At 37.5% G+C, this 12,116-nt stretch overlaps 1 protein-coding gene and 1 long non-coding RNA gene across 3 annotated transcripts in view; one reads left to right on the top strand and one right to left on the bottom strand.

Annotated features, from left to right (window-relative positions):
- The window catches only part of LOC115495979 (uncharacterized), a 114,187-nt gene that overhangs the window by 74,609 nt on the left and 27,462 nt on the right, over positions 1 to 12,116 (top strand). The window lies entirely within an intron of this gene.
- Positions 1 to 12,116, bottom strand: part of PDE11A (phosphodiesterase 11A) — a 111,294-nt gene that overhangs the window by 70,282 nt on the left and 28,896 nt on the right. The window contains exon 1 of one of the 2 annotated variants that reach the window (XM_072932297.1): positions 3,196 to 3,383. The exons of the other annotated variant lie outside the window; for it this stretch is intronic. The gene's annotated coding sequence lies outside the window, so the exon portion shown is untranslated. Of the gene's footprint in view, positions 1 to 3,195; positions 3,384 to 12,116 lie in introns of those variants that run through there. 2 annotated transcript variants of the gene reach the window in all.

A 12,116-nucleotide genomic window follows, 5' to 3' on the forward strand; every position in this document is an offset into this window, starting at 1 on the left:
TATTTCTCTGGACTGTTTTTTTGTTCTGAGCTTAAGAAGCAAGCTCAAGTCACATTCCTTTTGAGGAATTCTACATCTAGAGTACATAGATTTTGGAGAATACCAGCACAGTGGAACACAGCATATTAGTCCTACACTATTAGTCAGAAAACTGATACTGTCTTCTCAAAGGTTAAAAAAAAGTTAAAAGAACATGCTTGATGAACCAGGCCTTAATGTATCACCAAACATTAAAAAATATTGAAAATGAGGGACTGGGAACATAGTTTGAGATGCTCAAGATGATTTTAGGTTGGCTATATGAATTTAGTAACCTGGACCAGTCGAACAGTTGAATACTTATGGGACTGGCGCTTCACAAGGATGACAATGGATTAAAGTCCAAACCCAGCATTTTTAAGCCACACACTGGTAACAAATCTGTAACATACTGCCACTCCTGAGTGGTTCCCAGACTTGGGTCTGAGACTTCTAGTAAATTTTACAGCTGCTGAATAGCCTTAATGTTAGCAAAGCCAGTGGGAGTTGAGGCACTCTGCTGTTTACAGAGCCAAAAGAATGCTTCAGCAGCTAACCTTTCTTCTTATTGGTCTATCTGTCTATTGTAAGAAATCCTGTCTGTGACAAATTTTGGCATTAAGAGAGTGGCATTTGTCTTTGAAATTCTATTTAATTAGAAAAATACTGCTAACCCCGGGACATGGGCTATTGAGACTATCTGAGGAAAGAACCCAGAAGAACAGAAACAGCAGCAAATGCTGTTATACTTTATCTACCTTGAGCACTCCACTGTTCCATACCTGCTTATTAGTCTGTTTGAGTAATGATGAACTTTTGGAAAGGATCCTCAGATCCTCTGAATTTTGTACCCTGGCACTCTGTCACAGTAACTGCAGGCTTTAAGGGTGCACACCTATACTGCTAATTTGGAAACACCCTACTTTCATCCTCTTCCCATCACATCTACCTATGGCTGTAAGGAAAACGACATTTTAGACTCTGCAAACAATCATCTTTTTGAAGAAGCAGTCATTAAAGTTGCCAGCTATCACACCAGATCTACAGGACAGAGTACACTAAATGAAAAATAAAGTATATATGTAAAAAACTGCTAAGAGGGATTATTTTTTTAATAGTCAGAGTTTCTCTGAGAGAATTTTGCATATATCAGTTTAGTTTTTATTTCCAAATTAAACAAAACACCTTCCTATCTATATTTTCTTGTAATAGTACAAAAAAAAACAGCCAAGTAAGAGATCAGAGCAGAAGAAGTTAACTTAAGAAAAAATCTGTCCTTTAGTGAAATTTTGAATAACTTAATGAGACTGGATAAATTTTTACTTAATAAGTAAATACTAGTATTTATTTTCTCCACACTGACATCTCTATTCCCAAAATTAATGTGGCCCTGTGACAAAGGAAAGCACAAGAGAAGCTTATGAACCTCCAGGCATCACAAAACCAGCTAGCCAAAATGTCTTTTTAGTTAGAAGAACATAAAACTATGCAATATTGAAAACCACTGGTCTCTGAAACCCAAACTCCAAGACACTGGATCTATACACAGAAACTACCATCCATAAAACACTGTTTTATGACATCTTAAGAGCCTGGAAAGCCACTGACACACATCACCCTTGTCACCATTCAAACTAATTGTATAAGGTGCAGCGCAATTAAGAAAGACACTAAGTTGTTTAAGAAAACCAGTAGAAGAAATAAATAAATGTCAACAATCATGAAGGAAAAAAACAAGGAAAAAACCTGTCAGGTTGAGAGGAATTATCCTGTGGTTCAATTATTCATGTTTACCTAAAATTGATAAAACAAAAGCCTACTGTTCTTCCTCTTTTGTACTCCCTGAATGGTCAAAGTGACTTTTCCTTAAACCACTCTTGGCAAGGTGTAATACAGCATCAAGTCTACAAAGAATGAAGATGTTTCTAATGGTAGTTTAATTTTAAGTAAGACTCTTTAAAATTGCTCAATTATATAGAAAGCAGTTATTGCATCATTGTTTCAGGTTACAGATTTAGATATGCAGTATTAAAACTATTTTACAAGCACCTCTAACATGTCTATGCTATGACTGTGGACACTCCATAGAAATATGGAATAACATAATATTCAACTCTTATCTGTCTGAGCCACAGACTGTAAGGAGTTGGTATTTTTATGTCAGATTCACACTTCATGGATTTTCCCTCCAAAGAGAATGTAAAAAGTTGAGGAAATGGCACATTACAATGAGATGGACATATCCTTTCCCTCTCCTTTTAAGTGACAGATAACTAATTACTAATTTCCTGGTGCTCCAAGGTAAAAACTGGCCCAAAGGTTAAGCATGCCACATGCTTCTATTACACTAATGCACAAAGTATTTGTGTGAACTCGTGGAAAAACACACAGCATACCCTTCTGAAGTAATAAGGTAAATTCCCTTTGTTAAACCAAAGGCATAGTTTAGAGCAAAAGGAAATATATCTGAAAGATAATTTCCTTCCGCATCTATTTTGAATTAATTAAAGGAAAAGATTCTGCACATTTACGAAAGTGATTTTCTAAGAAAGCAAATAAGCGGATTTTTTAAAAAAATCAAAAACTGCTTTAACAGATGTGCCTCATTAAATTATTTTGCATAATAAGAGTAGTTGCAATGATTCATCACAGTTCTGTGTGAAATATTGACAAACACATCAGTAAGTATGTAATAGTACATTTTATTAAAATGGTGTTTATGCTGAGTAACAACCTAATGAACGTGCTGAGATATTAAAAGAGACTAGTTTTTGTTGGATTTTTTTTCATGACAACTATAAGGTATTCAGATACAATAACTTCAGGTTAACAAGTTCATATTGTGAATTACTTGAACATTCAGGGTCCAGGTGACCTGGCCCAGCTTCTCTTAATTAACCTCCATTGAGTATCCTTGGGTAGCAGCTACACTCACCTTACAAATTCACAGCAACATTCAAAAGCAAAAAAGCTATACTCACAAACTGTTCAATATTTTATCAGGGCAGGAAACCTATGAAAAGAAATAGTAGCAATGGGAACCTTCAATATCTCACTGTTTTATATTTTAAATTCTATTATTTCATTATTTTATGTTAGGAGTATTAAACCACAATTACCAAAGAACAAACAGTATAATTACAAAAAATTTTAGTATTCAGTTACATAACTACTTACATTTTCAGCTAGATCTTGAAGATTATATATCTTTACTTCAAAACTACACCAGTAAGATCAGATATCTGTCCTGACCATAGTTACTTTTGGCTTCCCACAGGATATATTTTCATTGCTTTAGAATCTCCACACACCTTCAGACTTGTATCTCCAAAGTTAGACTTTCAAATCCACAACAATAACTGAAGCAGGAGCTTGCTATTTGGAAGTATAAAGCATTTCCAGATTCTGCAGTATTAAATACTAGGACAAGTAAGCTACAAACTGTGGTTGTTTGTGGATAATTTTATTTTATGACATCAGTTCAGAAACACACCAGTGCCCCCTCAGAATTTTAAAGGGCAGTCTTCCATATGTTTCCTTTTCATAATCACAATTTTACAGGCCAAAAGTTCCACACCTAGTTACACAGTTGTCTGGGCACATCAACATCTGGACTCCTACACTACAGCAGCACAACTCTTTGAGATGTGACACTCATTTTCCTTTCATACGGCTTTTCATAGATGATGAGACATAGAATATGTAAGTTAATAAAAATGCTTCTTAGTGTTCCTCTGAGCTGCTAAAAATTAGGGTTTCTTCTCATCGTCTGGGTTTGGATTTCATAATAACTTCACACATGATACAAATCTTTCTATCGTCAGAAACAGGAAGGCGACCTCTGGCCAAGCTCCTTCTGACAATGCATGTTAGCAAGAGATACCACCTTTCCCTCCACTGCACAGCCTGGGGGTGAGGGTCCTTATGGAATCTGCACACTCTTCCCTTGCTGCATTAGAAAAACCCCTGCTGGTTCCAGCTGCAGAAGAAGGCTATTTTCTACAATTGTGTGCCTCACAGGAAGTAAGTTCTGAAATTTTCTCTTAGGAGAGGAAGGTATAAATGCAACAAAATTGCATGGGTGCAGACCTGCAATGCAGAAAGTTATTAGCTAATGGTGAAAACCAGCCAGTGCTGCAATGGCAGCACACTGCAGAGGTAAAATGTGAGCTTGCTGGCTGGAAAGCAGCCCTGACTTCAGCCTCAGCAAATGCAGTGACATTTACCCTGCCTCCCCCGCATGCGGCTTCGTGCTCACGGAGTGTTCTCCGAGAGCACACGCTGCCATAACTATCCAATATCCTCTAACTCACGGCTTCTGGCACACTCCAAGCACCCCCTGCCTGTGGTCAGAAAAGAAAACAATTCTGATGTCTGACAGAAGAAAGAAGCTTCTCAGTAATGCTTGTGTACTCACTCTGGCACAAACTCCAGGTTGAGCTCTCAGCAAATGCCTGTCTGGTTCAGTTGTTTTCTTTAGCGGCCACAGGAGCCACTTTTCTTTACACAGCTTTCGTGGTGAGCCTGTGGGGAAAGGAGCTAGTACAGCCTTCCTAGAAAGAGAAAAGAAGTCCTTTCAAAGGAAAAGTTTTTGCTATAGTTTAAAGTGATAAATGTTTTGTGGATGTACTTGAAACCAAATCAGGGAAGCCAGCTGCCCTTTAAAACATTTCCTAATGTGTTCAAAATAGGTTCAGAGAATGAAATATTCTACTGAATTCTGAAAGCAATAAACCAAATCCAATTGCAACATGGTTAAACACAAGCGCTCATCCAAATTCCGTTACCTCCTGGCAGATGTGCAGGGTCTGGCTAGCCACACATCTGATAAAATCTAATTGTCATCTAAGTTCACGATTCTAAGAAATATTTACCAAAATTATTTTTCCACCCCAAGCATGGAAAGAACAATTGGCAAAAACACTCCATGAATTGTAGGCACCCAAATAGAGCACATAGCTCCTGCTTGTATCACTGAACCTGCAGAGGCTCTTGGGCCAATCTTCTACTGCCCCTTTTTTTTTTTTTTTAAAGTTTGTATTTGCATGTGGTTATTAATGCAGTACCATAAAAATGCACTAATGCTTGCAAATATACAGCAGCATCTCTGCCCTAAAAAGCTCACTATCTAGCTCTGGAAGCTTTAGGTGTCTGTAAACAGCCTGAAAAGGACCATGGGAGCAATCCTTCAGCACTGACTTGCCTGCCTCATGGAATTACTGGCACACATTCAAACTAGATAACTGCGTCACCAGACAGATTACAAAACATGTCTCTGATAGAAGCAGACTTATTACAGTTTTAAAAGCTGACTCCTATGTAGGTCACTGTCCTCACAAGCCATGAGACACTGCTACATACAAGAAGAAGGGGCAGGAAAGGGTGGGATGTGCTCAGCTGACTTTCCTGCAGGCCCCATCACTGCCCTCTAGTAGTTCAACACAACCTCATCTTCTCTCTTCTCTGCTATGCACCCAGTCTTTAAACTGGGAAAACAAGTCAACACATTTATCTAGATTTATAATAATACACCTGTAAAACTGTTTATACAGTCAGAACACATCTACTAATCTTATTTTCTTTCTGGCAGGTATTTGAACATTTCTAGCCCCAGTCACTTTACAGCTCGATATTATCCATTATTCCCCTCACTACCAGGGTGTGAACCTCAAAAAATGTAAATAAGAAATAAGAAATGCTGAATTATACTGGTCAAAAAACCAAAAACATTGGAAGTTGGTATCAAACCTATTTTTAACAATATTTGGTAAGACATAAACATTTTAACATTGCATTAAATTTAGTGTTCAGTATAAAGTGAAAAGACGAATAACTGTACCATAAATTTCCTTACAGCACCTAATTTTAAATGGTGCTGCCCCAAATGAATCTGAAATATGAAAACATTTTTGCTAAAGACTAAAAAGCCAAAAATAAATATATGTAAAATGGCTGCTATTCTAGGATCCTATAATCTGATCTCCTACATGCAAAATCCAGCTATTTTCACTGGAAATATCTCTATATTTTACACAAACCTGAATCAGTGATGCCCACTAATAAGCCCCATCCCAGCAAACATGTCAAACTGCCACTCAGTTATTCAATATGTGATATTAAGCCAGAAGGGAAAATGAGGACAAGAGGAGGAAAGAAGTTACACAAGGAATTATTACAGTGGTTCTATTAAAACCAGAAGTGTATGAGCTGAAAAAGAGCAGAGGTAGCAGGTAAGGAGCATCACTGTGCCAGTGTAACACCTGTAAAGCCAATGCCTGTCATTGGCACTTGGCCCCAGGGCTTCAGCAAATGCACATCAAGCTGTACAGCAAGGAAAAGTCAGCTTACAGGCAGCCTGAAGGAGGGCTGCCAAGTTACAGCAGTGTGATTAAAGCAGTGAAAAACATGTTTCTGTGTCATAAACATATTGACAGCCATGGAGACTCCTCACTGCAAGGGCTACTGAGGACTCTCAGACCTGGGTGGTGGAGCTATGGGCTATGTCTGTGGGACCACCTGCAGGCTGAAGGCCATTCAATCCACCCAACAGTTACAAATTATGTTTCTTTATCAACTCTAGAGTTTCCACTGGACATTGGCAGGGCTTTGCAGCAAAGTCTTACAGAGAAATGCTAAGCAGCTCTTATTAGTTCATCTGAAATAACAGTGAGAAGAAGCATCACAAAAGGCCATGAATCCTCAAAACCACAACTCCTACCCATAAATAAAGTTCCTTTCCTTCAAACGATGAATATCAGTTATATTTGAAATATCAAAATTATATCATCACCTTAAAAAAAAAAAAATCAAGCTGAGATAATTCACAGAGGACGTTTCACCTGTGTAATTCTTTCCAGAGAGACCAGAGAGGCTGTTACTGCCTGGCTGCTCTGCTCTGCCCTGCTTGAAGAGGTGTCACTAGAGGCCAGCCCCCAGGCACAGGAGCCTGTAGCTGTTATGTAAGGCAGGCAGTTCTGCAGTGCCAAAATCTCAGTGTCTCAAAGCACTTTGGCAGACCATGAACAAAGTTTTACAGAAGCAATATCAGGTAGTAATTTTTATCTAGAGACAGCAAAACTGAGCCAAAGAAAAATTAACAGACACCTGAAGTGAGGAGAAAGGTCACAAAGAAAGATTTTGTCAAAATTTTGGAAAGACTCCTGGCTTCCACTATGCTTGAATCAGTAGAACCAGCTTTATAAATGTCACTGCATGAGATGGGAAGATATTGGTATTGGCACAGAGAGAGCTGTGAAGACTGATACTACCAATGCTAAAAATAGGAATTGCAGATCAGAACTTTAAATTGGCATAAGAAAATTAATAAGTATCACCTCAAAGCTATCTTTCCTACAATACAATTGCAGGCTTTGATCTTACCATTTTAAGTTGCACTCATCTGGCACTCATCCATCATCTGGCAGACAATATATATAGTAATTGACCATGCTAATTGAATGGCATTGAAACCAAGAGATAAATTCCATATGCATCCATACAATGAGAATATCATCTTCATGTCACAGTTCTACCTACAACTCAGTTACCAACTCCCAATTCTTGTTTATGATGAGGAATAGATTTATGCACTTCTTTCTTCCTGCAGCCCATAAGTATTAGAGAACACAAACTGAAAACTACTTCTACTAGTTCTTGACTTATCCATACCTGAATGAAGATGCCTTCTTTCACTTTTGTATGAATTAAAATCTCTTTAGAGCCACAGTGCAGATACAGGACCAAAAGACTGAGACTGGATGGGGCCTTTGGAGATCGCCTGGTCCAACACTGTGCTCAAGCAGGACTGCCTAAGGCTTTTTGCTTAGGATTCGTCTAGACAGCTTTTGAGTATCTTCAAGGGTGATGATTTCACAGCCTCTCTGAGCAACTTGTCTATCTCTCTCACAATAAAAAAAAATGTATCCTGACTTTCAGACAGAGTTTTCTGTGCTTAAGTGTATGTTCATTGACTCTTGTCCTCTCACTTGGCACCACTGAAAAGAGCCTGGCCATGCTATGTTTGTATTGTACCATCCCCCATTTATGCACAGTCATGAGATCGCCCCATGAGCATTCTCTTCTTTGCTAAACAGTCCCAGCTCCCTAAGCCTTTTCTCATAGAGGAGATGCTTCAGTTCCTTAATCCTCTCTGTACCTTTATTGGACTCTATCCAGTGCATTCATGGACATACTTGTACTGGGAAGCCCACGACTGGACATGTTGTGTAGAGTCATGTGGGAAACTTAATCCTTCTCTTGTATGAATGCTGTGTGCAGTTTAACAAAATAAAACTCAGCTAATTTATATATAAAAGTCTGCACTGAGATTACAGTAAGGTCTTACTCAGGTTCTTCTCTCACATACTTCAAGATGTGTTTTGTGATTTTTGAAGAGGAAATTACTTGAACAGTAGCCTTTTTTCATATTGGGGTTTGTTTAAGAGAGAATGTTTCTGGCAGAACTTACTGCAGAAGCCTGATCCTTTGCCATGCTGAGCTCCTCTTTCAGCAAGGTGGCCACTTTTGTCTGACTGAAGTAGCCAATGTCAGCAAACCCCTTCCAACTGAAGTGCCAACTGCAACACAAAAGCCTGGATCTAACCATTAACCAACCAGGTTACATTGTGCCTGGCATGAATAAGTTTAGCTCACCCAACTTCTCACTGTTTGCAGCATCAGTTCCAGGGGAATGGAAATAGTTGGTTCTTTTCCACTAGAAAAAAAAAAAAAAAAGTGAAGCAATTTTTCTTAAGTGAGATGCATAATTTGGTGACAGCTTAAAAGAAAGCCAGGGACTCAAGTGCCAACTGTATTCCCTTACATTAATGTTTGTCAAATTAAGTGCCTCTAGTGTTTCTTAGGCAACAAAAAATTTACCCTTGAACAGAAAAAATCTTCAACAGAGTGGAAATACCCCACAAAGGACAACAATAAGTGACCCTTTCTTTCATCACATCATTTTATATCTCTCTTCCAACCAAGATGCATCTGTACCTTGACCCTTTCTTCCATAATACATGGAAGCAATACAAGACAACATAATCACATCATACTTTTTATATATATCCCTACATAATTTTGTTGAGTTTCTCCTCAACATTGGGAAATTTGCCAGCGGTCTTCTCCCTTTGCCTATTTTGAATTTATGTATATTTAGTGACTAATATTGTACTGAATGTCATGGCACTTCATGCTGGTGGCACCTATCTACTCTTCATATATTTCTATAGAGAGTTGCTCTTACTTTTTTTCCACTTTTTAAGATGAAAAATAATGGTAAGAAATGTAGTGTATTTCCAATGTATCATTTTTACTCATAAAATTTTTCTTAGGAATGCAATGTTTCTGCAAAAGTGCAGAATCTTATTCTAGCAGAATTGATTATAAAACTGGACACACTTGATACATGTTATTATTTGAATCTGATTATACAAATTAGGCAATCTGAATTGTTATCTATCACAGCATTTCCAGACTTGATTAAAAGCACTTCTAACGTATATTGTAATCTGTACCCATTACATTGTGATAATGTTTCACATGAGGAAGTAGGGGAACAAACCCTACAAACTTCTGCCTTTAACAAAACAGCTCAAACCCTCACTTTGAGTTCATATCTGAGGAAGAAAAAAAGCACTGTATAGTAATAATATCTTAAGAACAGTTACTAACAGTGACAGAGAATTTGCTGGAAAGAATCTTACCTATTCTCAGTGGTTTGAGGTTGGCAACTACTGAGTTGGTGACAAATGAAAAGTAACCTGATTCCAAGACAACAGAATAAGAAGGAAGAAAAAAGCTAATTTTTATTTGTTTCAAATGAAATGAGATTTTGAAAGACCATCACAAAGTACAGACAATTTCCTGAACTGCTTTCTTAATAAAACTATTTACAGAAAAGTATGTTGAGCGATTACGTATTACCTCTCCTTCATGATGAGCAGAGTTTCAAGAAACAATAGCAGAAAAGTAGCTGAGCCAAATAGTGCTCTGATCTGCATCACTGTGAGCCTGCAGTTATACCTCTGACATAATTTGGATTTACATGGCCTTACAGAATTTTGTTGTCTTTAAAAATATGGAAAGATGGTTTATGCCTCAGGCCATTTTTAATCAACTCTGGCTGTACCAATTTCACAGAAGGTAGGCTGATGTTAATTTTTTTTTACCCTTTCCTGGCAGATGTCAGTCAGAAGAAGCTGAGCATAAATATTAACAGAGTTTCTGTGGAACCAGGTAATTTTAAATACAGCCTGAATGGTTTGACATTCCCTGCTTTTTTGATAATGCTATTCTATGTCTACCAGGATGTCCAAATACCACATTTTTTTGTTTAGTCCATGCACAACAACGTGGCAAGAGAAGAAGGAAATGAGATTTTAATCTCTGCACAGAACTTTGAATCATAAATGTAATTTCAATGGCAAAGCAAAAAAATGTATGCAAAAGCAAAGGAAAAAAAAAAGTACATTTTGGTAAGACCTAACCTCAAAATTTTAGAGAAAGTGATCCAAACTTGTGCTTCAATTTTCTTTATTTATTTCAGTGTAAAAATAGGAAAAAGAAGACATATGGCAAAAAAAGATTGTCCAACAAATAGTAAAATGTGCAGCTTATGAAGATAAACAATGATTCAATCTGCAGTATTGAAAACATACCAGTTCTAGGATGCAAATGTGCTTTCATATGAAAAAGAATTAACTTACTTCTATCTTTTAACTTTATTTATAAAAATAACTTGAATCCTCTTTGAAAATTCAGTTGTTTTGCTGAGAACCCTCACTTGGTGTCAGGACTCAAGGTATCCCCTTTCAGCTTAAGTTAAGCCTTGAAAGGATAAAATTTGCCAGAACAGTTAAAACGAAATGTTCTTGAACTATAAAAGCTCCTTTTTTCTTTCCTTTGCATTCTCTCCAAAACCAGCACCTTATCCTAAGCGCTATTTTGGTGCATGCTGATTTCTTCATTACATCCTCTATTAACTCTCCAACCAAGGAGGTCAATATCATTAACTGTTTCCAGTTTCAACTCATGAAATCTTAAAAAGAAAATAAAATAATAATTTGGATATTTCCTTAATCCCTTAGAACTTACAAGTATGTGTTCTAAAACAATGATTTACAGATAGCAGCTTTGACACACATTTTGCATGTTAATTTAAATTGTGATAATTAACTCAGACAGTAAATTATTGACTTACAAAACTGTTTTTTGAGCATAATTGATCAACAAAGTACTGGGAGAAGCACTGGATTCCATATTACTGCACCTTTGAGTTTTTAGTCCGGGTGGGCTTCAGCATCCTCACTTGAAAAAATTATTTTCTGTGCTGCAGACTTCAAGGGGCTGATGAAAGTGTGTGGGCTGGTTTGGATGTGAGCCATGCTTTTTCCACACATCATTGTGTCTCCTGCACTAATGACTCACACCTGCACATGCTGCTATCTGATTTCTAGACAAAGCTATTTATAAACTGGAACAGCACTGCCGAATTCTGGTGGTGTAACTATAGCAGTCATTATTTACCTAAAGCGCTTGTCTGTGAAGCACAGACAATTTGGGGACACAGTTCCCTCGCCTTTGAGGAGCCATGAAAACTGGATGCAGCTTCTCCCTGATAAAACCCACATTGCAATTTTATCTTGCAGACTTCTATGGATTTGATGTGGTAACATATTACTTTTCACATGGCTGCAAGATAAACACAGGATTCCAGAGTCACACACACAGAGAAAAAATCCATCCTATCTTCTCTCACAGCAGCTAGCAATTATTTCCTACAGTGGTTTTTTATACTTGGAGACTTGCATGTTGCAGACTTTAAAAAAAAAAAAAAAAAATTCAATTCAAGCAAAAATACGGTTCTCCCAAGTTTATGATTACAGTCTTGCCTACAGTGCCTCAGTCAATGGTCCAGAAAAATATTTAAATTTTCACATTACAGTCTCTGCCTTTAGACACTCTTCACCAGTGCTCAGGCTTTTCTAGCTATGATTTTGAAAGCATCAGCATTTGGTACCAATTATATATCTCTTTCTCCTTTATCTGCAAGTTGCCATGAACTGTTCTTCCTACAGCTTCACGTCAGGCCATTTGTC

This window comes from Taeniopygia guttata, chromosome 7 (assembly GCF_048771995.1).
Source record: "Taeniopygia guttata chromosome 7, bTaeGut7.mat, whole genome shotgun sequence".
Classification (NCBI taxonomy): Eukaryota; Metazoa; Chordata; class Aves; order Passeriformes; family Estrildidae; genus Taeniopygia; species Taeniopygia guttata.